Raw genomic sequence first — 22,588 nt, 5'->3', positions numbered from 1 at the left:
AAATGTTAAGACCCGAAATGTTACTGTTTCCCTTCTTCTTCCTAGAACAGTAAGTGTGCCCTGGAGGCATGGGCTGTGGAGGGAGCCCTGGGTGTGGGCAGCCAAGAATTCCTGTCTCCTTGGGCATTTGCTCCGAGCAGGGGCCACCTGAGGTCAACAGCTTGAGGACTGCAACTGACAGTCATGTGTGTATTAAGAACGAGGTCAGATCCCATGACCTTCTGACCAAAGCAAGTACACTTGACTTCGAATGGTTGCAACCTCTCCAAGGTGAGTTTCAGAACCCTCAAAGGTGCAGCCTCCTGCTGGGCCAGAGGTCTAGCCATGACACCTGGGACAAATGTGCCCTTTTAAAGAAATGCAAATGCTCCTGCTGTTTTGCTTTGCCAAGTCCCAAGTTTCCTGTCACTAGGTCTTTCCCGGGGGGTCTTGCTGGAGTCCCTGGTGCTATTTTCCTGGCCCAGAGTCTCATCTTTTTGTCCTGGTTTCTCCTGCAAATCTGCAGAGCTGGGGATTCCTACTGACTTATATAGGGATAAATCAACTTGTTTTTTTCTCCCTCAAATTACTGTGCTTAAACCCCGTGCATATTTTCATTCAGTAAGAGTCCATATTTTGAAAATAATTTCAAATATGGAATTCTGGAATAGCCTTACTTGGGGTTTAGAAGGAGAATACTAAAAATGATAACTCAGATTCATACTGGTGTTTCAAAAATCTCTAGTCAACAGGATCTGATAGGTAACATAAAAACTAAGTCCCCATCACCAACACTGAACGATTTCCACTCAGGATCTACATCCTGGTGCCATATCGGGTTGTCACATCCAAGCTAGTTTCCTGTCCCCATACAGGTAGATTCTAGCATTAGAGCAGTGGCCCAGCTGTAAGTCTTGCAAAACAGAACTTACAAGTTAAAGTCAATTCAATCACTACAAGGAAATCCCCACCCCTTGCTTGTGCCCCACAAGAAAACAGTGGCAATTACTTTGTGTTTTGATACAGTTTTTGAAGTGTCATTTCAGCAAGGAAATAGGATGCTGGACCAGTTTACTGCATCCCCTGGAGCTCAGTTTCAACCCAGACTGTCACGAAATTGAAGGCACTTCAAAGTAAGACAAAATGAACCTCACCTCGGTGCAAGGCGGTGCATCTATGAAGTGATAAATCAGAGGTACCAGCACCTCGACATCAGACACCAGCACAGCCCAGTGTTCATCTGTGTCTGGGGCATCAGGGCTTTTTTTTTTTTCCTTTCTAAAGAAAGAACCACTTGATTAACGATAAGATTTCCTTTACTGCAGAATATTTTGTTTAATATATTTGAAATGTATTTCAAAGTTAGCTGCTGTATGTCACTTAATTAACAACTTCTAAAACATCACACCCTCTGAGTTGAATCCCTGAGGAAAGGATAATGAAGGAAATCGGGATCTATCAGAAATGAGAGAACAAATCCATTCTTGACCTACCTCTGACCAGAGTTGTAGAATGTTAGGACCTCAGATCCAGACAGGAAGAGCCTCAGACATCATTTAGTTCAGATGAGGGGGTCCTATCAGCTCTGGGAATCTCTTATTCTCCTATGCCCATGGACCCTTATGGCAGGACAATGTTTATTTACTAAGCAAGCTGGACTTACTAAGTAATAATTTGCTTGGTATTACAATACAAATATATATATATATATATATGTCTGCCAGTCAAAGCTCTTTCTTGTCCTGAGATAACCGTAGCAGTTATGGTGATGGAGGGGCAGGAGGTCCCCTTCATGCTGGTCCTGCATCCACCCCAAGCACCCTGCTCACCAGTAGGCACAGGCCCTGCGCTGGGCACTGGCCGTTTGAGAACCACTTCACCTTTCTAGGACTCAGACTCCATATTAGTAAAATGGAGACTCATCTGGCAATTCAGTTTACTTTTTGTGAAAACTGCTCAGTATATAATAACCTGACCTTCCTAAAAGCTAATTTCATCAGAAATTTTTTTCAGCAAAACTTTAGTAGAGAATGAGCTGTCCTGTGGCTACAGCAAGAGTTGAGATGCCCTTTCAACCTCCATGTGGAGGAAACAGGTGCCGCCAGCTCCTGGGGTTCGGACTGGAGCCGCAGGAGGAGGAGGAGGGTAGGGGCTGAGCCATGGTCAGGTGACTCCCACGGTGATCTCTGCCCTGGCCTTCCCCCTGCAAGGTCCCTAAAGGAGTTTTCCAATGGAGAAAATTCCACCTTAATTTGCGAAACACGTTACAAATCCAGTGTAATTTGCTTTATGTTGAGCTCTGCAGTAGGCTGGACAGATACTGTTTTCAGGTTTGACAGCTGAGAACATGGCATGCCAGAGGGCAAGTTGCAAGTCCCACACCTGATGGAAGGCAGCCCAGGGCCGTGCAGGGACACAGCCTCACTCCCAGAGTCCTCCCAGTAACTAGCTACATGGATTGGCACAGGTACCCACAGCCTCTGAGATGCAGTTTCATCAGAGCAGTACAGTGACATCTAACTTAAAATTACGACTTAATGTCTAGAAGCACATTTCATAATATTTGTATTTGATAAACTGGTATTATGTTGTTATTATTTATGCCCAACTAGAACTACAACCTGAATGTCTATACTCTTAACTTTATATTTTTTCTGATTAACATGTTGTCTACCTAGTAAATGATCCTATATCTTGGTTACACACTCTAAGTTGGTATATTTGCATAGTTGGCTATTAAGTAGAAGAACAAAACTAATAACTAGATATATGTGTGTGTATATGTGTGTGTATTGTGTGTGTATATGGTGTGTATGTGTGTACATATGTGTGTATGTGCCTGTGTGTGCAAATGTGTATGTGCATATAAGTGTGTGTGTGCATGTTTGTGTGCATGTGTGTATTTGTGTGTGTGTGTATATGTGTGTGTATGTATAGGGAGGCTCATATTCATCGAGTCCCTGACACCAGACATTTGCACACATCAGATGGCTTAATCCCCATGCTATCTCCCTGACATAAAATTAATATTATCAGTATAAATGACTAAATGGATGCAAGAGACATACAACCTTGCCAAATGCTACTCAGTCAGTAAGAACCTAAGTCCATGTGTTTGATACAATGTGTTTTTGTATCTCAAAGTCCCACACACACCTGGTACTTCCTGAGTACTCATTATTTGTGGAAGAAATAAATGAGCTAGGATTCAAATTCTTATCTGGCTGACTCATCTCACTGCCATTATGACTTCCTGACTCTTCCAGTAAACTCTGGCTTCAGCGGTCCTCAGTCCTGATTGTGATTCTTTTTTTTTTGGCTGTGTTGGGTCTTTGTTTCTGCATGTGGGCTTTCTGTAATTGAGGCGAGAGGGGGCTACACTTCGTCTACTTTTCGTTGCGGTGCACGAGCTTCCCATTGTGGTGGCTTCTCCTGTTGTGGAGCACGGGCTCTAGGCACACGGGCTTCAGTAGTTGCAGCACGTGGGCTCAGTAGTTGCAGCACATGGGCCCTAGGGTGCGAGGGCTTCAGTAGTTGTGGCATGCAGGCTCTAGGGCATGTGGACTTCAGTGGTTGTGGCGCACAGGCTCAGTAGTTGTGGTTCGTGAGCTCTAGAGCGCAGGCTCATCAGTCGTGGTGCACGGGCTTAGTTGCTCTGCAGCATGTGGGATCCTCCCAGACAAGGGATCGAACCCACGCCCCCTGCATTGGCAGGTAGATTCTTAACCACTGTGCCACCAGGGAAGTCCCATGATTGTGATTCTTAATCATTTGTGAGGTTTTTTTACGAGCCTGGCAGCACCACTCCCTAGACCTATGGAATTAGACCTCCGTTTGTGGAGCTGGGCACATGCATTTTTCCTCACCAGAGATTATGATGCTTCGGCAGGGTTGATCACCCAGTGGACCTATGTGAAGAGGGAAACTTCCTCTGGGAGAGTATCCAGAATCTGTAGAAGATTCAGTTCAGTCCACTAGTTGTACACAGCTGGAATTTTATTATCCCTTTGTTTTTGATCATGAGAATTAGGCTTTTTTGTGTCATTTTAATCCTGATTAGACTACTTTGCATTTCACATTAAGTTTGTAAAATTTACTATTGGTCTTGTGGGAAGGCAATGACTCTGCTGCTATTTGGTTTTATTCACACAAGGTGAGTGAGTTAGATTAATAACTAGTTTCTCCCTTTTAGAATTTCTGGAAAAAAACGGGCAGAACAAAGACATGTTTGTCCTTGATTAAGTAGAATCAATAAGACTTCATATCCAGAACAGGGCTGCATTTGCCCTTGGAAAGCTAACAACATCCAAGTGGCACAAACTAGTTCAAAGACAAATGCTTTGAAGTGATGTCTCTGCAGACTTCCAGGATGGACATCTACCCCAGGTCCTCAAATTCAGGTGTAGAACCTCTACCCTGGGGTTCTCACCTCTAAGCTGCTGTCTGAATCCCAGGGTCTCCTGAGGAAAGAGGCACCACCTGTCCTGAAATTTGAGGGCACTTTTAAGTCATGTAAGACTTCACCTGGGCAGGGGACAAAGGGAACAAGGACATTGTTTTAGCTCAAACTTTTTGCTCCTGCAAAGTAGGTGGCTCTTTGAAACTAGATGCTAAACATTATGCTAAGAAATTAGAAACTCAGAAGTATGGTAAAAGCAATATTTTTTCCCCAGGAATTCTAAAATCTGTTCCTATCCAGCCAAGTATTTTTACATAATTGAAATCTTATTGCGTGTACAGAGTAAAATACAGATGATGATAACAGATCTCCTCTATCTGAGTCTCGCGTTTTGGTATCAAAAGTCAGATATTAGTTCTGACTCTATGGATAAGTTATGTGACCTTGGAAAAGCCAAAACTTCTTAGATATCACATATAAAATTATTATATATTGTCAATGATCTTTTCTGTCACTGGTAAACTATAATTTTGTAATTGCACAATAATATATATAATAATTTACTTATCACTAACAAGCACAAATGTTATGAGAAATCTGAATGCCAGACATTAAGAACACATACAAACACAATCATTAAGAGTAAACAAATTTAGCTTAAAATGAGAGCAAAAGTCATATCTCAAATAGACTTCATTCCTAGGAATTCTTTTTTTTAACTCCAATAATGCCACAAGTTGTGCATTCTGTGAATACATTATTTGCAACACATATGACAGTTTAAGAATAATTTTTTGTCTCTCCCTGAACAGTCTGTTTTAAAGGGCATTTTATTATTTTAAATGTACATTTACTTACTGTACTAGCTTTAAAAAAACAGAGATTTTATAAAGGCAATATAGGACAGATAATGCTCCCCTTCTCTGGTGGAGTAAAAATATTCCAAAACTGGCTCCTCTTTGAAAGCAATGAGAAATATAGGAAAGAATTTTGATACCAACTTTTTCAGATCTCTGGAAATTAACGAAAGGCTTATAACATTCCAAGGATTGTTTATTCAAGAAAAATTATGTTTCTTCAAACATTCTTTCTGCCTCTTCTCTCCCCTTTTCTGGGACTTTTTCTGTGTGTGTTTGCTTAGTATAGAATTTTGGTTGAGAGTATTTTACTTTCAGGACTTTAAAGATGTGGCTTCATTGTCGCTTCTCTTCATTATTTCTAAAAAGAAATCTACAGTCATCTTTACATTTTTCTCTCTTTGCAATGCATGTTTTTTTCCTCTGGTTGATTTTAAGATATGGTTTTTCTCACTGGTTTTGAGCAATCTGATTATAATGTGACTCAGTGTGTTTTTTTAAATATATCTTGTCTGGGGTTCATTGGACATTTTGGATTTGTGGTTACAGACTTTTCATCAAATTTGGAAATGTTTAGTTATTAATTATTCAAATATTTTTCTTCCTCCTCTTTTTGCCTCTTCTTCAGTGACACCAATTATATGTCTGTTAGGCCTCTTAGAGTTTGCCCACTACTCCCAGGTGCTAATTTCATTTTTCCAACATTCATTTTCTCCTGTTGCTTCATTTTTGATTGTATTTTTTGCTATGTCTTCAAGATCACTTTTGTTTTTTTGTCTCAAGCATCTAATCTGTTGATAACCCCATCCACTGTATTTTTTATCTCAAATATTATAGTTTTCCGTCTAGATGTTCAATATGGGTTTTTTTTTGTTTTTTTTTTCTTGTATCTTCCATGTCTCTACTGAACTTGAATGTGTGGAGTACAGCTATAGTAACTGTTCAGTGTCCTTGTCTGCTCATTCCAACATCTGTGTCAGTTCTGGGTTTTGATTGTTTCTTTCCTCGTTATGTGCCATACTTTCCTGCTCCTTTGTATGTCTGGTAATGTTTGACTGGGTCCCAGAGGTTGAGTAACTTTCCTGTGCATCAGCTAAACGTGACACAGCCAGGAATTGTGCCAGAATTTATTGTCACAGTGTCACCAAACTCGGGTTCGGCTGCTTGCTGCTTGAAAGCCAGTACCTGAGAGGCAAATGTTGGTAGGAAAGGAAAGGTTGCTTTTTCAGGAGGCTGGCAACCTGGAGAGAAGGTGGGCTGGGTCCAAGAAAGAACTCTCAGCTTCCAATCTGGGGACACACACTTTTAAAAGGGAGTTTCAGGGGTATATAGGCAGAGGGAGGGAGCTACATGCAGAACAGCATAGCCAGCTCTGATAATCACCTTGAAACTGGTCACGCAGTGGTCTAATAAACATCATTTTGATTGTTTTAAGTACAATTAATCTTCGGTTTTCAAGCTTGTCTCTTATTTCTTTAAACATAGTAAACATGATTTTTTTTATGCTTTGGCTATTCAGGCTAATACATCAAAACTTGATAAGATGTTTCTTTGAGTCTTGTTTGCTTGATTCTTAATCATGGTGTCTTGTTTCCTTGTATACTAGTTATCTTTGATTTGTGTTGTGATTGTATTTTCAAAATTATTTGAAGGTATAATTTTAGGGTTATAATGTCCTTTCTTTCCACAGATGATATTTACTTGCATTTATCTACCAGGTAACATTGAGCTGTATCCTTTGATGTTGATTCTATGTTCACATCAAAGAGATGTGAGCAGTGAAATTAAAAGTATTTTGAGAAATTTCATATTCATGAAACATTGAGGATCATTCTTCTCATATATTTCTCAGTGAGCATTTCTGAGCACTCACCCAGGACAGAATACTTGGCATTTTAAACTAGTCATCAACTACTTTCCCACCCATCTTTAGCAAAATCTATTTTAAAAAGAACTGTAAAATTTCTATATTAAAATGTTATTATAAGGAAATGTCAGAGACTTGTAATTTTCATTATATTTTAATTTAAGACATGGAGATCTGATGTCCAAGATGGACACCAATAGAATTCAGGGTTTTGTGGCTGTTTTTGCTTGTTTATATTATTAAAGGGAAGTGTCCATCCACTAATGTGAAAAGTATTTTCCACATGTGATCTTGATCAAGTTTCTTATCTACAAAAAGAAGGAAGGTCCTAGAAGGCAGTGGATGCCACTTTGTGTCTCACTGTCTAGAAGACTGTCTGTATCATTGTATATGTTTTTTTAAAAAGAATCATTCAGAAAATAAATATCTGGCTAGTTGCACAGCTAACTACTAAATAAATGAATAAAGAACTAATTATCAAAATTCATTATCAAGTCCTACCATGTGCCCTTACATTTCATTCTCATTGCTAACACACATCGGAAAAGCTGGCCTTACAAGTAAATAAAGACACAGTCTACAGATTCACACTTACAGGTAAATATGTTTGGCTAGAACCGTTGCTCCTGCCCACATGCCATGATTAGAGGTGAGATGGACGGGCAGACACTTACAGTAGATGGAGTAATGGAGGAAGCTGAGAAGAGAGTGCCAACAATCGCAGCATGTCTCCTGAACATTTCAAATTCTTGCCATCCCTCAGAAGCCTTTCATAGCACTGAGAAAACTTTGTTTTTGATACTAGAATGGTGGAGCATGGGTTACAGACACACAGAGAAAATACGTTCAGTGCAAAAATTGTTCCTGAAAACGGATCAGTCTCTCTCTCATTATTAAATCATGTTTAAGCTTGTCTTACTTCACATTAGGTTTAAGAAACATAGATGCCTCAAAGATTCTTATAATCGTGTTTTCCATTTTCCAAATGTCAACCTTAGTGGCAGCCTTTAACACAATACTTAGTTGATGATGCTGAGTCCATCTGAGGTGAGAATAGATCTGATCTCCACATGTTATGTAGCCCTATGCTGGAGGTTCAGAGAGTCGGTGTGGTGTTTCCGGGCCTTGATCAAAACGGCTCCCATGACTGTTGTGATGGGTCTGAGAACATCTTCACTCTTGTCAGAGACCCTGATGTAGATGCCAGGCTGGGATCCTGGACTGGCATAGAATCCATGGAGAAGAACTGGGACCCTGACCTCACTTGTGGGTGAGACATGAGCATAATGGCCCCTGAAGAACCTGAAGATCAGATTGAAGGAGAAATAACAGGACCTGGGGGAAGAGGAGCTCCTGAGTAACCGAGCCAATCAGAGCACGCGGGAAACAAAAAGAGGAGGACGGTGGGATAAAAGGAAAAAGATGCATCAATGGGGCTTCCCTGGTGGCGCAGTGGTTGAGAGTCCGCCTGCCAATGCAGGGGACACGGATTCGTGCCCCGGTCCGGGAAGATGCCACATGCCACGGAGCGGCTGGGCCCGTGAGCCATGGCCGCTGAGCCTGCGCGTCCGGAGCCTGTGCTCCGCAACGGGAGGGGCCACAACAGTGAGAGGCCCGCGTATCGGGGAAAAAAAAAAAAAAGACGCATCAATAGGAACCTGCTGGCTCAGCAGTGGGATCTGCTTATGAAAGCGTGATCACACAAAGCAAACATTTTCTTCCCGGACAGGGAGGGACAGATACAGTGGAAATCCGCGCTCCAAAGGGGCTGCTCCTCAAATCAAGGCAAGGTCAGCACCACACGGCCGAGGGAAGGAGCCCAGCGGCAGATACCAGAACAGTGGAAGGTGGAGCCGGGCAGAGACGTCTGACCCAGTAGAGAGACACCCCGCTCCAGGCACCTCATTCAGTAAGGAGACACAAGCAAAGACGTTCTGTGAGGTAGATGGGGAGTAGAGCATCTAGATCCAGAGTATTTCTGCAAAGATGTCCATTTTGTTCTCTGATAAATCAGTTATGTACGTAGAAGTGAAAAACTAGATGCAGCCTGTAATTGGGTAACAAGTAAGAGGCAAAAGAATTTTAGGCACCATTAAATATGTCTTTGCAAAGAGTCTTAAAGATGAGGGAAAATAGTTGTTATATGATATTAAGTGAATAAAAATAGAACAACATATTGTATGTATAGATATGAACGTATTTTATGTTTTCCACCAGGCAAGGGGCACAGGCTCCACACTTAAAGTAATCACCATTAAAATAATAGAAAAACCTACAAAAGGCATCCTAGCTCAGATACTGGGGACTGGGAGAAAGGGAAGGAAGCTTTTTCATAACTTATTTTGTGCTGTGTACCTGGTAAACACTCCCACATCCACTTATCGGAGGGCAGGAGTCAGGTGCTCAGACACTTGCTACTGGTTACGGCTCATATCCTTGTTTCTCATAAGACAATGGCTGGCCATGCTTTTTGGGCAAACCCAGATGCTGTTTCCTCCCTGCCCACCCTCCCTTTCTACCTTCCTGAGCCTAGTTCTGGGCAGCAGTGGCTAGAAATGGTTGGCAGCACAGTCAGGCAGTGAAGGAGCCTGGAGGACTGGCCCATTCACCGTTACTGTGCTGCAGGGCCTCAGGCCTGTCCAGCATCACTCTCTGCAGTGGATGGGTGTCGGAGAGCTGGTCCCTCCCCCATTTGGTTTTCTTCCTTTTTCAGGAATGTGTTGCTTAACAGTGTCACGGAAGGCTTTGTGGATATTGAGAGGTAGGTCCTTGGCACTGGTTTCAAAGCTGAGATGTTGTGTTTCAAAGCTGGGATTGTCATTTCTTTTGCTTGTTCCTTGGTGATTTTCCTCAAGTCCATCAAATCAAGTCTCCCTCGTTGGCCACAAGAATCATCAGGAATGACTCCTGGCCTTTGACGCATAAGATGGACTGGTGGAAGGGGTTCATGTGTTCAAAGCCAGCCTTGTTAGTGACCAAATACATAATAAGGAAGTTGTTCATCATCTTGTGTTCTGCTTTCACCTGGCACAGAATTCCTCCTGCCGGGCTGTGTCCAGAATGGAGCAGAAGCTCCCGGAGCCTCCAAGTGATAGGAACACTGATATTACTATCTTCATGAATTGTTAAAGACTGAGCTGGACCAGCAGGAGCCTGAGCATCCCCTGGGGACCTGGGGTGGGGTACCTCCAGGCTGCATCCTCAGGACCCCCTCCAGGCTCTCATGGTGAAGAGCCAAGAACAGCTCTGTATATGATTTTAAATTATACATATAATTTCCTTGCCATATGTGTGTGTAAAAACTTCTTTCTTTTTAAAATTTTGCTGTACTCTCTAAACTTTCGATAATGCTATGTATGAATTTAATGATATAAAAAATAAGTTTATGATAAGGCTGATCAACGTCATTTTTTTAACTCCACAGATGAACTACAACTTCCCTGAATAGAAAGAAAATAATTTTAGCCCCCAGGTTGGTTTATTGGAAATTAAAGCTCATCCATTTCTTTCTATTTCTGGAATTTGGGTTATCTATTCTGTCTTTATCTCTGAGCAGCTCTTCTCTTGGCCTGTTTAAAGTCATCTTTGTGGTGCATGTGACATGTGACCATTGCCTAGACACCCTTGTCCGTGTGCATAAGTGTGATGGAGAAATGGAGAGGAGGGGGTGGTGAGGACAAGTCTGCTTTGCTCATTGACTGACATGGTGGCAGAACTCCCCCCCTGCACAGCCAAAGCCAAGATTCACGTTAAAGAAATTGAAAACACCATGACCTTGATTTCTGAGAGTCTTGTTTCTGTAGGAAAAGCAGTCACTGGTTCAATGTGAACTGTTATTGGCTCCTTTGGCCAAGCCCAGTGTCATGGCACTCTTGTGACACAGCTGCACCCCTGCCAGAGCATGAGGAGCTAACCGTATCCCTCTCACCTGATGCAGCACCCCGACCCACAGCGCTCCTGAGCACACGCTTATTAGGCCTTGCCACTTGCTTCTCTGTGATGGTTCTTCTTCCTGATGTGCCTCAGCCTGATCCTCTGGGCTGCATTTTATCCGGGGTGAGCCCCTCCATGCAGAATCATTCCCTTCGTGTTTTGATCCCATGCACTATGTAAATAAGAGAATGGCCTACGAATTCCAGCCAGAAGAAAAGAGTTGGCCAATTAAAATGCTAACCACTTGATGGAAATGGTTCCATTATGAGAAGCCCATATTGTAAGTTCACACGGAACAAAGCTTTAGCCCAAAGTGTCTTCTAAGGTTGAACATTCTGCTAAAACATGTTTGAAGTAAGCAATAAATAAACAAAATCTCTACTTCAAAAAGCTAGAAGCAGGGATTAGAAGGAAACAGATAAATGACCCCTTTGTAGAAACGATGCTTTCTCCCCTTTTACATTGACTAATTGACAACTATGTGGGTCTTTTTTTTTTCCTTTCCAGAGGGAAGAAAAGATTTGAGTTGGCTCCAATCCCATTAGCACAACTAGCTGGAGACAAGCCATCTGTCACAGCTGCTGCCTGCTTTAACTGCCACTCTAATTGACAATGAACTCAGAGGCCTATAATAATTGTGGCTGCCCAGTGACTTCGGCAGGTAATGCCTTCCTTTTAGGATCCATCAGGCCCCATCTGTGCCTGCTCGGTGCCTTTCTCCCGGGACTCTGCTCTCTGTGAAGCTGCAAAACTCTGCTCAAACCCAGGGTTTGCCTCATTAGGGAGACTCCGTGGGCCTGGGGGATGGCCAGCCCAGGATGAAATTGAAAACCTCCTACAACTTGTCCTAAGATTTTAATCCCACCGCCAGGCATTCACAACATCTGCCATTCAGCCTGAGCTGTTTGGGGGAGATTTGCACCAACTGCTTTTGTTTGTACTTGTTTTATAAGAAATATTTATTTCCATGAGTTTTCTCAACCAGTGTGTTTTGGTAAATTTTCCTTACATTTTTTCTTTTTATGTCTGGTTGCCTTTAAGGCAGGCAGGGGGGTGAGCGGGAACTGCACACTCATTGGAGACTGGCCTGAACATAGTGATGAGGTCAGCAAGGACTGTGTATTTCATTAACTGGAATCACGTGCTGACTTGCACCCAGGCAAGTATCATGGAACACAACTTGAATTCCATGCACTGGACTTGATTTCTAGAGATATTTCCTTTAGAGTTGATGTTACAGCTTAAAAACATTCCTTCTCTTGGAAAGCATTGCTGTTGCCCCATTGGTCCTGCTGGCATTTCTTTCCAAGCTTTTTGGTGAAGCAGCAGTGACCTGGTGGGAAGGCTGCCATAACAGTGGCCAGGAAGGTCAGTCCTCTGTGGCTAATGGAAGACACCCCTGCCCACTGAATGGCAGGCAAGTGTTCTGTGTCTTTGCTCCCTGATCCAGGCAGAGAAGACTCCATTCATGTTTTCATTCATCTCAGCCGATACCTGCTGCCTTCACTTGGAAAACAAAAACAAAAATAAAACCTGATTACCTGTAGCACCCCTTCAAACCATGTTTTGCTCAGTGGGCCTGAAGCATTTATTAAACAAAGATCCAGAGTGGCAGGTTCTGTACTGGTATCTCACTGCAGAGTGAAACGTAAAGAGGAATGTCATGTGGTCTCTGGGGCTGGCAGGCTCCGTGAGATAAGTGCATAACAACAAACAGCAAAACACGACACTGCCCTCGACTTTAGGCCGCAGCTCCCCCATGCTGCCTGTGACGCCACACTTGGGAAGCTGGTGGAAAAGCAAAGTCCAGCTTCACTGGACCTGCTCAGTCAGAACCTCTGGGAGAAGGTGCCAGGAGTCTGTGCTCTTCAGGAGCCTCTTGGGTGAGCCCCACTCAGGGAGACCAGCCAGCTCTGCACAGGAGTGTTGGAATCAGGGTAGACTCTCAAGAGAAGAAAGAAGCCTGTAGGAGCCTAACGGGAGGACAGATCAAGCCCCCTCAGCAGGATTACGCACGCTGGAGCTGCGAAGTAAGAGGAGATCGGGCTGAACTGTGGGGTGAGATTTCAACCGACTGAGATTGGAGATGAGTGTTCTAAGAGGCAGGGTCTTCTCAGCAGACTGGCTGTACAGGAATGGGCCTGGAGGATGGAGAAGGGTCAAGGAAGCAGTGTGGCTACTGCCAAGTAAATAAATGGAAGGAAAATAGGAAGGTGCCCTCTGAGCAGTCGGGTCTGATCCCCGACAGAGCTGGAGACCCCTCTTGACATTGCACTGAATTCAGTCTGTGTACATTAGGTTCCTCCTTTATTATAGAGACACTCTCCATTAAGCTCTCAAAATTTAGCAAAAATAACAAACAAGAAAAGGCAAACAGCTCTCGTCAGAGAAGCCAGGTAGATTTCTTAGACCAAGTTTAATGTGAACATGAGAAAAATACAATGAAAGGGAAGTTCTTGCTTTGGCTGGTTTTATTTTATTTGTTTAATTGTAAGAGGAGAGAAGTAAAATTTTAGACAGAAAGCCCCTTTGCAGTGAGATAGTAAACGTTTGCTTGTTTGTTTGTTGATTCTGAAAAATGATGTGATTCCTCCTGGATCAGACCTCAGATTGAACTTGTCCTAAACCAGGTCTGCAGATCAGGGAGGTCGCTTTGCAGCAGAGCAGGCTCTGTTGGTTTGCAGATCATGTGTAAATGAAACTCACCATCAGGACATCCTTGCATGGACAAATTCTCCCGATCCAGCTTTTTTTTTCTTGTTTTGTTTTTTGTTTTTTTTGTTTTTGATTTTTTTTCTTGCGGTATGTGGGCCTCTCACTGTTGTGGCCTCTCCCGTTGCGGAGCACAGGCTCCGGAAGTGCTGGTTCAGCGGCCATGGCTCACGGGCCCAGCTGCTCCGCGGCATGTGACATCTTCCCGGACTGGGGCACGAACCCGTGTCCCCTGCATCGGCAGGCGGACTCTCAACCACTGAGCCACCAGGGAAGCCCCCTGATCCAGCTTTGTCTGCTCATTCTGCAGCTCTGAATTCAGATGCCCATTTTCTGGCCTCACAGGCTGCATTCTAGCATTTACAACCCAAGGGCAATAGATGACTCCTTTCCACCAAAACACTGCTCCTCAAAATGGGGTATTCTAGGGCTCTGCTGAGTTAACTGCCAACATCTTGGCTCTGTCAGCACCATCTCGGAACATTTGGGGATAATTTCCTCTTCATTCCTAGTATTTTAGGTTTTACCCCCTGATTTCATGATAATTAGCTCTTCTCACTCAAAGGTCTTCCCGCCCTTGTGTTTAAGCTGCAGCCCTCTCCCTTAGCCAGAGCTTAGCCAAGCTGAGGGCTTGCTACTGTTAAGTTTTTCCCCCTTCAAGCCCATTCTTCCATCTCCTTAATCATTATCCTTGCTGTCTGGAACCCTTCCAATTAGTCTACATCTTGAGGAGCTCCAAAGAAACTTGGCACTCTGAAGAGAAGCTAGGCTTTCTGTTTCTGCAACCACCCCGTGGTGCACACAGCCCAATACTGGTTTGTAGTTTTGTCTTTCATTCTCTCCGATATCTACCGTTCCTTATACTTTTGCCTTTTTACTCATAGGCATGCACAATTTTTAAAATTGATTTTATTCAAGTACAGTTGATTTACAGCGTTGTGTTAATTTCTGCTGTACAGCAAAGTGATTCAGTTATACAAATATCTACATTCTTCCTCATATTCTTTTCCATGATGGTTTATCACAGGATATTGAATACAGTTCCCTGTGCTCTACAGTAGGACCCTGTTGTTTATCCACACATGCATGATTTTAATTTATTCATATAATGAGAAAATCTTGGAAGAAGCCATCTAAGCACCTGTTTCTGAGGACAATCTGTTGGGGGGAGAAAGAAAAACAAATTTTTCCATTGGTTCCAGTCTGTCATCGGTCAAACGTCTTATGGGTGGTACGGCGTCCTATCCTTCAGCAACATCAGGGCAACCCTGAAAAGGGGCGTGATGTGCACGGGGCTTCAAGAAGCCAGTCTGAGGAAGGCACTGTGCAGTTGTGCCTGGGTACCACCTGTCAGGGCATGAGCTGGGACAAGAGGCTACGGCTGTGTAGAAGAGGCACCCAAGGGCACATGCAGAGGGGTATAAGAAGTGTCTGATACAGCCATATTACTGTCTAACGGAGGAAACTGAAAAGCTTAATGCAGCAAGGTGAGTTCTTTGACCAGGAGACGCATGAGATGGTCTGGGAAACACAAAGGGACAGATAATTCAGTCTCCAGAAATCAAGGAGGAATCCCCAGCTGGAGCGAAGCTGAAATAGTGATGTGTGTGAGCCCGCATGTGTGTGCAAAGGAAAGAAGGACAGAAAGGGAGATGGGAGACATCAGAAGAGAGCACTGAACCCTGCAAGGGGGAGGAGCAGTGTGTTCAAGTGCTGGAAGGCAGGAGAATCTATGCTCTTTTCCTTATTTTCTTCACAGTTTGCAAACCTTCATGGCATTAATACAAGAAAACCAGATGGGTCAAGTCAGCTGTCTTTCTTCTGGTACGCAAGTTTTCCTTTACCTCATTAGGTACTCTAGTTCTTATTAAACTTGGAAGCATCACGATAGCGAACATTTTTTCTAATGTATGTAGACCCTGAGATTACAAGTATCATTGAAGGTTCTTCCCTGCTTCTTTGTCTTCTCATCTGTAGCATGAAAAATAACCTATTTGTATAAGGAAGAGCTGGTTGTATAACCGAGAAACTGAGCTAATTCCTGCCTCTGGTTCTCCCTGCAGAGAACATCGCCAGGGAAAGCTCAGCTTCAAGCGGGAAGGAGAAACCTGAGAGCTCCGCCACTCCCCAGTTTCCTTTTCCTGAGACAGCTCCTGCTTCCCTGATGCACTTCTGGCACAACTGTCCTTGTCAATACCTCTCAAGTAAGATAAGCAAGATCTGATACTCGCCACTGAGTATTTATGGTGAAGGCATTCAACTCACATTTCTTTATTTCTTTTTTTTTTAACATCTTTATTGGAGTATAATTGCTTTACAATGGTGTGTTAGTTTCTGCTTTATAACAAAGTGAATCAATTATACATATACATATATCCCCATAACCCCTCCCTCTTGCATCTCCCTCCCACCCTCCCTATCCCACTCCTCTAGGTGGTCACAAAGCACCGAGCTGATCTCCCTGTGCTATGCGGCCGCTTCCCACTAGCTATCTATTTTATTAATCATTAGAGAAATGCAAATCAAAACTACAATGAGATATCATCTCACACTGGTCAGAATGGCCATCATCAAAAAATCTAGAAACAATAAATGCTGGAGAGGGTGTGGAGAAAAGGGAACCCTCTTGCACTGTTGGTGGGAATGTAAATTGATACAGCCACTGTGGAGAACAGTATGGAGGTTCCTTAAAAGACTAAAAATAGAACTACCATGTGACCCAGCAATCCCACTACTGTGCATATACCCTGAGAAAACCATAATTCAAAAAGAGTCATGTACCAAATGTTCATTGCAGCTCTATTTACAATAGCCAGGACATGGAAGCAATCTAAGTGTCCATCAACAGATGAATGGATAAAGAAAATGTGGCACATATATACAATGGAATATTACATTTCTTTCTTGTTGCAACAATTTCAGGCACCGGCGAAAAGCCGGAAGGGTCTCTGCAGCACCCCTTCCCCCAGGCGCCTGCCCATACACCACACCTAAGGCCAGCCATGTGACAGCGTGAGGACAGATCGTGGCACGGGGGTTCATTCTGGAGGCATCCTGAATCAGTACAAAAAGCAGTACTTTTTTCTTAATTTAGTTTTTTCCCCTGCATTCATTCATCTGCAAACACCTCTTCTAAATCAGGCATTCTGCAAATAACCTTCGTTTCTCAGGTCTGGTTGACTTTCTTAACTGATGTATTTGAAATGTGGTCCAAGCATGAATGTGTGACTTCAGGTGCAGTCCTGGGGGGTCCACCCAGGTGCAATTCACCCTGTCACTCGAGAATCAGTGGTCATTTACATTTGTTTACACTTTAAATTTGTGTTTAAATCTGTACATATATGACCTCAGGTTGTGTTTACGGCGTTACAGTCTACTTTCTCAAGTCAAGAATATTGTAAATACGTTCCCGTGTTTTTAATATCTTTTAACATGATTTTATTGACTACATAATATTCCATATTTCATCTCATGCCCACAGTATCATTTATTTAAACAATTCCCTATCGTGCTTTACCCTGTTTAGTTTATTATCAATGCTTCATTGGTGCACTAAAGATTATAATATATAGATCTTTGCCTTCACGTCAGAATATTTCCTTACATAAACAGTTTGATTTAGAATTATTGTGTCAAGGATTTCTATTTTGATATATATTTCCTAGGGTGCATCGCCAGTAAAACCCCTAGGAAGTATTTTAATATAAGAAGGATTTGTTGGACATCTGTGATTTGCAGAACACTATGCTGAGAAACATACAAACAAAATATAAGACACAAACCTACTTTTAGTAATTTATAACCCAACTAGGGAAACCTATTCATTTCCATATATGTCACATGTATACATATATACATAATATGACATGTATATGATTTGTCCTCATTTATATCATATATATATATATGTTTTTCCTTCAAGTTAGAAAAAATTGAAGTGTCAACAAAAAAGTCACAAATGGCAGGAGAGGCCCTCATATTCGGTGCCTTACGTATTTCTAAGCGTCCCTAGGCACCTCGCTTTCTCTGTAATTCATAGGCCAACAGTACACGATCACACTTATTATTTTACCAGCCCTTGTCTTTCATCTGTCTCGAATGCCCTGCATTCCTCTGTCCACCAGTACAGCTGTTCGTGTCTCACAAACTATCTCTTGATTCTGAGTGAAGGTTTTGCTCACCAAGGAGCCCCAAACTATAGGGTTTTTAGCCTTAGGGGGTCCTTGAATAACTTTCAGGAGGCATCTATAAACTTGAATAGAAAAGAATGCTTTTTTATGTCCACTAGCCTCCAGCTGAAATTTACATTCAGTGAATACACCCAACAGATCCCAGGAGCTTGCACGTTCTTTTGATTCGGTCCCCAGCATGGGTATGTCACAGAGATCTTAAAATGGGGTTTCTGTCCTCAAAACTGTGGTAGTCATTAGAGACGCCACTAAATCTCATTAGTTAAGTATTTAATGCATTAATAAAGCAGCCCATATATTTATTTACCACAGATTTGTTCTTTAAATATTTTGTACCTGGATTTCAATGTAATATAATCGGTTTCTTTTGAAACCCGATCCTATGTGTGTGAATATGTGTACATGTGTGAGTGTGTGATTGTGTGTGTGTATTCTAAGAAGGGGTAACTAAGCTGTACCGAATTTCCTACGTGGATGCAAGGCACACAGAAATGCAAACGCCTCTATCCTACACAGCCGCCTTCCTGCCCTCCCTGTATGACTGTTCATACAGACATTCTAGTGTCGCCCATTGCGTGTTTTACTGCTGGTACCACTGTCTTCCCTGCTAGACTGTAATATCCTTAGGGTGGAGACCAGTCTCCATTTTACATCTCTAACCTGCAGTTCAGAATCAAACGTGAATTAAGCAGATGAGTGTTTATTGAACTAAACCAAATGGAAGCAAATCTTTAGGAAAGGCTTTGAAGTGAGATAGGACTTATCACAGACCTTGGAAACAGAAAGGATTTGGATTAACAAGGAGCACCAAAAAGGAGATGTAAAAAAGAAAATGTTATGTAAAGACAGAGTTACAGCTTACACGTAAGGTAAAAGAGGGTATAGACTAGGGTAACAGTATGCATCCTCTAATCCTGAAATTTAGCTAAAAGTGATGAAAGGAAATTAGCTCATTGTGAATGGTCACGCATGCAAATTGATGCTTCAGTCCACATATGAAGTAGAATCAGGGCTAACTTTAACGTCTCTTTGAGTTTCATATTATTTTTTGAAAGGACAAAAAATGGTATCACTAGTATATTTTTAAAAAAAGAAGAAAATGATAATGGTCCATAATTTCCACCTATAAAAAGCATTATTAAAATATGTTCAATGGAATAGTCTTTGTCATGAAAATTGTTTGTCTTGAGCCATTATCCAGAAAATGCTGGGTCAAGATAGTAAAACAGAATTCTTTATATTAAAATCCATTAAGCCTTATTTGTGCTAAGGTTTGTGGTAAATCTCTAAGGAAGAGAGAATACACACAGCCTTATTCATGTTTACCTGAATCAGGAAGACTTTTATCCCTGGGCATCTCTCCAGGCTAGTGCTTCTTAGAATATATTTGGGCAATGCCTGCCTATACCTACTTTTTCCCTGTCTTAACATGCTAAATATGGAAGTGCATATTTATTTATAGAATAGTGATGCTTATGCAGCCAAGGAAAATGCAGACAGTTTAAAAGGACCTCTCAGCTGTCTCTGCTGGTTTTAAATCGTGCAAATCATTTCTCACTCTAGTCTCTTATCAATATTTCCTGACATGTCTTGTGGACATTCTCTACTTAAATCTTGGGAATGAAATGACTAATAATTGGGGAATTACTGTATTCATTTCATGCAGAAGAGTGTCTGAGTTTAGTTATTAGTGGGTCATAGAGAGAGGAGCAACACCCCAATCAGAGGAGGCAGCAGCTGGGTTTTCCTTGGAAACCTCCCATCTGGGTTACTTGATCTTTAAAAAGACACAGATGGGAAGAAAAATGTGAGCACTTATCACCAAGAACAGGGATCTGATTACTGGTTATGGAGAATTCTATCTCCTAATTCCATTTTTCCTGGAGTATAATTATAGGCCAGTTACTAAATCTTTGCTGTCGTTGTCATTTTAATCTGGCAACGATGTGGTAAGGACTGTTTGAAAGAGAATGTTTGAATGACTTTTAAAATATGTCATATCCACCATGACACTGTGCTTGCTGATGAGAAATGACTTGTTTACCTTCTTCCTTAGAAGGAAACATCAGAAGCAGAAGTACATCTGAATTTAATTGTTTGGAAGCTCCATCCCAACTTTTTCAAAGGATATGTATATAGTAACACCCAATACAATAAAAAAACATAGTTTGTAAGCTCTTGGCTAAGGACTGTCTAGCAGGTAATAATCAGAGCAGCTATGATTCCAGTTGGACTAATCTAATCACCTATGAAAAAATGTTAGTAAGCTTAAACCAAGAGGACACAAGAGAGAAATAGACTTCATATAGTTTACTATCCTTTATTAAAAAAAAATCTAGGTGTTCCTGCAGATCAGTGACAAGGTTTTACATTATGCCTGTATTTCTATTAAGAAAAGCAAAAACAAAAATAAGAAGAACAGGAGAGGTATAGCTTAGATAATACCTGTGTGGTTTACACGTCCTGATTCTTCTGGGAATCCTTCCCCACCCATGTGAGGATGTACAGAGGCCCAGAATTTACATAGTTTACCCTAAATTTCTTAGACTTACCCTACATCTCACTTTCTTCTTCTATTTCCTACTTCCGTAGTCTTTCCACCACTTATACGTCCATGTAAGTCCTTCTAAACAAATATACAATTGTGTTTCTTCCATAATTCTGTGCTTCATTCCAGCCTCTGCAGAGAAGACTCAGATAGATCTGGGTTTTGATCCTGGCTTCTGTAATTAACAGCCCTGTGACACTGAATAATTGTCTCAAACTCTCTGAGTTTCAGTTTCATGAAAAATGAGGACAGTAATTACATCAGAGGTTGTTGTGGAGTTAAATGAAATAATACCTATATGCTTGATAAATGGTATCTCTACATTACCCCTCCCCCCATGGCTATGTCTCCTTATCTCCTCCCCAACTGTGTCCATCGCTTCATGCTGTGATCACGCTCCCTGCTTGGACCTCCCCCTCCCCCATCTTCCTCTGTCCACTTCTTGCTGCTTCATCAGACCTTAGCTGGGAGCCTTCTCCAACCTCCCTGGCAATTTGCATCTCACCTTATTCTCTTAGACCTCTGGGTGCCTTATGTAGCCTTTTTCACAGTTGTCCTTTTTCATTTAATCCCACGAGGCTTCAGGTTCCACGAGAGGAGGTTCTGCTGTCTCAACCCTACTGCCTAGCCCGGTGCCTGGTAGACAGTAAGCCAGATAATTGGTTCACTGAAGGGATATCTTGTAAATCTATGATTCTTTGAACGACCTTCTGAGTAAAGTCCTTCCCCAGTGTCTGGTCAGGACGCTCGAGATGGCTGTCCTCTTGCTGTCTGTGCATCCCCTGCCGGACTAGTGCCTGTTTCACCTACTCCCTATGCAGGACTGACCTTCACCTACTCCCTATGCACAGGACTGACCTTCTGCATACTTGACCCGGTCCCAGCTGGTGACTGTTCTTATCAAAGGGGCCGTGAGGGGCCTGCCCCTCTGCTGGTTTCCCTGGTAACCGATGAGCCAACCTGACATAATTCCCCCTATAACTGGCAAAATTCCCTTCCCCTCCCCACCCCTGAGAGCCACGTCCTGCCCTCTGTCCACCACACATGGTGGGCTGTCACTCCAGGACCCTGCTTCAGACTTGTAAGCTCCACATGCATTAAACCATTGAAATCTCTGTTGCTGACTCCGGACTCTCTCTTCAGTCTTAAAGCTGGGCAGGCACAGGTGGGTGCAGCGCAGCACCCCCCAGCTCAAGCCATTTCCTGGAGGGAAGAACTCTAGATACTATCCCTAAGCCGTTCTTCCCACCAGAGCCGTCAGTGCCTGTGGTACTCGACGAGAGATCCAGCATGGAGGGAGTGAAATTGTTCATAAGAGGAGGAAATTGGGAGTGGTTGATTCAGAGTCTTCAAGTTGATGAAGGACAGTATTTAGAAAAAAACGCATCTAGAAAAGTGGCCCCAATCACGCATAACAATCGTTTTAGTACCAGGTTGCAAACTGGGCTTTGGGTGACCATGAAACAAGGCAAAGCCATCTACAAGAACAGGGAAACTCAGCATAAGAAATGCATTGATCGTAAGATGGTGGAAGGCTAAAAAAAAATGAGAAAGTCATAGATCAAAATGGGATCAGGGAATCAAAGTTGTCTAAACACCAAAAGAAGCCAAAGAAGCTGAAGATCAAAGAGCCATTAGGCCAGAATCCTCAGACACGAGGCACCAGGAAAACTCAGAAGCCCCACTGGGACTTAGACAAGGCGTCTTGTCCAGGGCCCCCTTGTATTCTACAAGCCCAGAACAGTCTTTTCCTTTCCCAGAACAGTCCTTTCCCAGAACAGTCCTTTCCCAGAACAGTCTCCCCCAGGCCTGGAGACTTTAGGTTGGTGTTGGTGTGGCCACCTTCTGATGGCTGCAGCAAGGTTTTTGTGTAATTTCTCAAATCCCTGCATTTTCATCTTCTTAGATTCAACACTTTTCACAGATAAGAATACTGAGGCTCAGAAAGGGTATTTGATTTTCCCTAATCGTGCGTTTACATCTTCAGCAAAGACATGTATTTATTAAGTTCATTCTGTGCCAGAGACTGTCCTCCATCCTGGAAATACAGTGAAAAACAAGGCAAACTCAGTGGACCTCGTGTGTTTGGGGCCCCTATGCCAA

At 42.6% G+C, this 22,588-nt stretch overlaps 1 pseudogene; it reads right to left on the bottom strand.

Annotated features, from left to right (window-relative positions):
• Positions 1-9,673: 9,673 nt before the first annotated feature.
• Positions 9,674-22,588, bottom strand: part of LOC132531304 (ras-related protein M-Ras-like) — a 175,498-nt pseudogene continuing 162,583 nt past the window's right edge.

Source organism: Lagenorhynchus albirostris, chromosome 13 (genome assembly GCF_949774975.1).
Source record: "Lagenorhynchus albirostris chromosome 13, mLagAlb1.1, whole genome shotgun sequence".
NCBI classification, from domain to species: domain Eukaryota; kingdom Metazoa; phylum Chordata; class Mammalia; order Artiodactyla; family Delphinidae; genus Lagenorhynchus; species Lagenorhynchus albirostris.
Note: the sequence above shows the minus strand (reverse complement) of the source record. Positions and strands in the feature narration are given on the sequence as shown.